The sequence below is a fragment of the Limulus polyphemus genome, unplaced genomic scaffold, assembly GCF_000517525.1.
Source record: "Limulus polyphemus unplaced genomic scaffold, Limulus_polyphemus-2.1.2 Scaffold2335, whole genome shotgun sequence".
Taxonomy (NCBI): domain Eukaryota; kingdom Metazoa; phylum Arthropoda; class Merostomata; order Xiphosura; family Limulidae; genus Limulus; species Limulus polyphemus.
Window position 1 is genome coordinate 69,201 of NW_013667945.1, and position 5,436 is coordinate 74,636.

The following is a 5,436-nucleotide window of genomic DNA, read 5'->3' on the forward strand; positions in this document are numbered from 1 at the left end:
CACGTAGCTGTCGTTCCTTGAGATCATCCTCACATGAACAAAACTAGAATCACTTGTGTACAGTAGCAGCACCTAGTGTCACATAGGTATCATTCCTTGAGATCATCCACACATGAACAAAACTAGAATCACTTGTGTACAGTAGCAGCACCTAGTGTAACGTAGCTGTCGTTCCTTGAGATCATTTTCACATTAATGAAACTAGAATCACTTGTGTACAGTAGCAGCACCTAGTGTAACGTAGGTATCATTCCTTGAGATCATCTTCACATTAATGAAACTAGAATCACTTGTGTACAGTAGCAGCACCTAGTGTAACGTAGCTGTCGTTCCTTGAGATCATCCTCACATGAACAAAACTAGAATCACTTGTGTACAGTAGCAGCACCTAGTGTCACATAGGTATCATTCCTTGAGATCATCACATGAACAAAACTAGCAGCACCTAGTGTAACGTAGCTGTCGTTCCTTGAGATCATCTTCACATTAATGAAACTAGAATCACTTGTGTACAGTAGCAGCACCTAGTGTAACGTAGGTATCATTCCTTGAGATCATCCACACATGAACAAAACTAGAATCACTTGTGTACAGTAGCAGCACCTAGTGTAACGTAGGTATCATTCCTTGAGATCATCTTCACATTAATGAAACTAGAATCACTTGTGTACAGTAGCAGCACCTAGTGTAACGTAGCTGTCGTTCCTTGAGATCATCTTCACATTAATGAAACTAGAATCACTTGTGTACAGTAGCAGCACCTAGTGTAACATAGCTGTTGTTCCTTGAGATCATCCTCACATTAATGAAACTAGAATCACTTGTGTACAGTAGGAGCACCTAGGGGAGGGGGGTATTAGGCTCTGTCCCTGAAAACTTGACCAAAAAGTATTTCTAATAATGATATTGAAAAAAATTTCATAGTACTGAGGCAGTCCTCCAAATTTTTAATTATTTTAAGTTATTAATACATCACCAGATCTGGCTAATAGTATTGATAAGTTTGATAGTAATAACACACACACACACTTCTTATAAAATTAATTAAAAACTATTACAAATAAAATTCTCTTTTCTTACCTATAAAACACAAGATTAATAATAAAGACAAGAAAAAAACCCATAATGCAGTGGAACTCGGTTTAAAAGAAATGTTCACTAAATTGTACATTAAAAATTAGCTTGTCTAGGAAACAACTTGTGACCATGTGACTGCTACACTTTCGTGCTAGTTGTCCAAGAAAATGAAAAGAACCTTTAAAATGACTCGCACCCTTTATATACAGTTGTGGTTTGATTAAGCATTATCTGTACTGTTTGAGTGATAAGCTAACAATATATATATATATATATATATATATAATCAGATTGTGGGTATTCGTCGTGTCGTGTCCACCGATACCCGTGAATTGTGATCTGAATGAAAGATCAAATTTTGGGGTTCTGAGTATTTTTGATATGATGGATGTGGTAAAAAAAGTTGTTTTTAAGTATTATTTCTTACTTTCAAAGGCATACAATTTTGTTGATGTTAGACTTGGATACGTCATGACAGTGTTTACAAAAACATTTTGAGTGTATGGACCTTCACTCATTAGAGATAGCTTAACTTCATCCTACTGATTAAAATAAAAAAATAGTGTTCAAACTTTTTTTTCAATATATTTCTGTTTGTTAGAATCATAAAAATAATTTGGTGTAAATACTTCTAATAAACATTATTGAAGTGTCTTTAAGTCAAAATTCATTTTCATGTTTTTAACTCTTTACAACATATACTAAACTGATAAATTTAATAACAGTATTTTCCATCATTTTTCCTTGTGGGATGGAGCTCAAATAATCTGTTGCTTTAAAAAAAAACCAGTCCATTTTTCACAAATGTGAAATTTTTTTATACAAACTATTTATTACATGTACATAAGGAAGCTACATTGTAGTTTGTAGGGACAGAACTTTGAAGCTGTTAACTACAACACCTCAGTTCTTAACCACATTCAAAACTATTGTGTGTACAGGTTTGCATTTAAAGCAAAAATACAGGCTATAAACTTGTATCCTCCCATCACATAAAAGACACAGACAGACAATCCATGTGGCCAATTAAATGTGCATCTTAAAATTCTTTCAAATCTATTAACAGTGTACAATTCAAACAATGATAAGCAAACTAGCTGTACATATAACATTATTCTTTATAGTTATTAATTAAGGACCCTTCACGATACCATTACTTGAATAAACAACACTACCCAGTCTTCATTTTGATGTATCGTATCTCACACACGTATAAATGACTGTTAATAGAAACTCTTTTACATCTAATACTCCCAAATGAACATTTTATCCAAACTATCTTAACAAAAAAATCAAGATTTAAAGTACTACATAGAACCGTTACGTAGTGCGAGTTTCTAACACAAAATTTAGTTTAAGGAGGGGGTGCAGACAGTAATAATGTGTCCATGGACTTGCATCTGTGCTTTAAATACCCAGTGAGCCTAAAAATCTCAACTTTGCATGGAATTGTACTTTTGTTTTCTTTTCAGTAAAAAAATAACTTGTAGTTTCCAGTTAAAATAATTTTCTCTTCATTTAACTACAGTATTCATCTTAACTGTGGCACCACTTTTTACAGATTGGGTCAAATTTACCATCAAGCCTATTCATTCATAGGTGCCATTCAAACGACTATGTACAAAATAGATAACATCAGTTTTTTTTCTATTCATACGAGATAGTTGGCATGTTCATTGTACTGGAATAAGCAAAATTACTCGTACTTGAAAACCCACGAGTTTGTTATTTTAAGAGAAACTTGTACTTTTGAGATCAACAACAGTAATAAGGAAAATCTAGAAGGCTAAAATTGAGTACTTAAATAAGTTATTTATCAACTACAAACTTTTAAATAAAACGTACTTGCTAAGCTTTGATCTCATTTTATACTGGTATGATATTAAATACACGACAGTACACTGAAGCTTTTGAGATGGATTTCACTCGCACAGTGATCCTGTTATCACTGTACGAAGCCTATTCAGTATATCCAAGCAACAAATCAAATGTACAAAGCCTAGTCTTACTCTTAATTTTCCCTGAAACCAGTATATCCAAGCGACTGATTGGACTTCATTTATTTTTTAGTACATTGAAGCTTTCTTGAATGTGAGAAAGTTTCCACAGAATGCTTATTAACTTTTTAGAAAAAATGAGATTAAATTTATTATGCAGAGTACTTATATGTCACCACATAAAGGTAAGTGTTGAAAGACAAATCTAACCCTAAAGCTATTGATTAACCTATAAATACACAATTTCAAATTTCTGCTTTTTTTAAACAGCAGCAAAAGCTGAATAACTTAATATAAAGTACATCTAAACCAGGCCTTTGTCTTGTTTATTGGTAGTGGTTAGTTGCAGCTAGTATTATTTATAATTTTATTAAAAGGTTAAAAAAAAATTAGAGCCAGGACTAAAATAACGAAAATAAACCTGGAAGACGTTGATTCCTCAAGTGGAATCTGCATTCTCAAATGTTACCTTTATACTGCTCTATGCAAGTTCACACCTTGACCTATAACTGGAACAAATCCAATTTTTCTGTCTTGGTTTTCGGAACCATATTGAAAATACAAGATGCCGAGTACCTCTCGTCCTCATTCATCTAACTCTCGTTATTACAAACTTCACACACAACAACAAAATAATAACTGCTGGGATATGCAGAAGCTGTTCTGTAGAAAATTGTTTTATTATGATACCCAGCAACTGGTATCAAACTATTAACGTGAAGACTGAGAAATTATACACTTAGATTTGATTATATCAATTGTAGTTAAATAATAGCCATTACCTTTTGTTTCACAACTAAAAAAAATATGTTAATCGGTTGAACCAATGACAAGAATTTTTCAAAAAATCCTCTAGTTGCTGCTGTCATTAACACAGAATACGAAAGCATTTTCTTCGCCAGCCTAGTGCCCAGATTTTAAAAACAATGTGGAAATTGGAGAAATGTTTAGAGAACAATGGAAGCTACTGCACAAGATTTATTTAGAGATTTCAAGGGAACTTGTGATAAAAATCACTGTTCTCAGATATATGTAATTAGTTAACTGAATTGAAAAAAAAGATGCATGTAATATTAGTCACAACAACGGTAATAAAACTATGTTCTATATTAAACCTATTGTTACATAGACATATAATGTTCAACCACAAAAATATATGATCGATCGTATAATATCTAACAACTGTCATACAGTTTGCATTGTGGGATATTTAAAGCCTGTCAAAAAAAAAAAAGTTAAGTGGTAATCACCCCAATTCAACAGCTTAATACTCTCCAGTGTCAATAGAGACTCTTCTGACACCCTCCATTTAATCAATACATTAACCTATAGTTTTGTAATGAATGAAAAGAACAAACTAATTTCTTAGGTAGATATTTTAATATCTTCTAAAGACTCTTAAAGAGAACGTTATTACTTTCCAAAATATTAACAATTTATCTTATGTATAAGTTATTAAAGACACATTCAGCATGGACCATTATATTGAATCTTAGAAAATAAAATATCTCCTAACTACCGTCACAGATAGATTCTCCCCAAATTTTAGGGCAGGCATGATTCCACTAGACTAAGGGATGAGATAAGCTTGTCAACTTTGTTAATGGTTATTTAATACTTTATGGAAACGTTCATTTTTAAAATTACCGTTAACAGCACCGTTTTTAAGAAACCCCTAGAAGTGATTTTGGGACTTAACTTTAGCATCACATATAAAACATGATATAGAAACAAATACATTGAAAAGTAATTTTAAACTCTTATTATCTTGTTACATAAAGATAGATTCTGAATGAACTCTAGCTTTAAATAAGTTACAGCCCAAATATAAGTTTGTTGACCACATTTGGTACGGGCATAATACTCCAAGATGCTTATCTAATATTACCCGAAGGACCAAGAAATTAATATAAGACTTGTATCCCAACAAGACCTTATCATGTAGAAATATGTCTCAGTCCCAAACACCCGACGAAATGAACCGAGATGCTTCCTGACCCAACTGACCTTTGGGTCTAGTAAACAAGATCTTTGAATAAATCTGTAGTTTTAATCACTTACAGTTAGACCTTCTGACAGTTTTTTTTTTTTATTATTCAAAACTCATCCCAGAAATCTATTGCTGTAATCACAACAACCTACTCCCCTTGGTTTTAAATGCATGACCTGTCCTTCAAAGTAAACAAAAAAAAAATCTCTGGGTTGTGAATTATGTTGAAAGTTTGGGACAAGATAATCCCACTCATTCATCGCCATAAAACAAGTTTTACGAAGTATGTTCTTTCTAGAAATGTGACCTCCTTTCCCATCACAGTGGCTGGATGACACTTAGAAAGAACTGAATTCCCATTCAACATCAATA

At 32.6% G+C, this 5,436-nt stretch overlaps 1 protein-coding gene and 1 long non-coding RNA gene across 6 annotated transcripts in view; one reads left to right on the forward strand and one right to left on the reverse strand.

Moving 5' to 3' along the window:
- Positions 1-1,695, forward strand: part of LOC106466658 (zinc finger MYND domain-containing protein 11-like) — a 14,622-nt gene extending 12,927 nt beyond the window's left edge. For 3 of the 5 annotated variants that reach the window (XM_022394719.1, XM_022394718.1, XM_022394716.1), the window contains exon 9: positions 8-223. The gene's annotated coding sequence lies outside the window, so the exon portion shown is untranslated. Of the gene's footprint in view, positions 1-7; positions 403-459 lie in introns of those variants that run through there. The other 2 variants (XR_002612266.1, XM_022394717.1) reach the window with 2 other exon arrangements.
- A 191-nt stretch (positions 1,696-1,886) lies between these two features.
- Positions 1,887-5,436, reverse strand: part of LOC111087584 — an 8,393-nt gene continuing 4,843 nt past the window's right edge. Inside the window, exon 2 of the long non-coding RNA XR_002612267.1 lies at positions 1,887-5,371. This is a non-coding gene — a long non-coding RNA (uncharacterized LOC111087584). The remainder of the gene's footprint in view (positions 5,372-5,436) is intronic.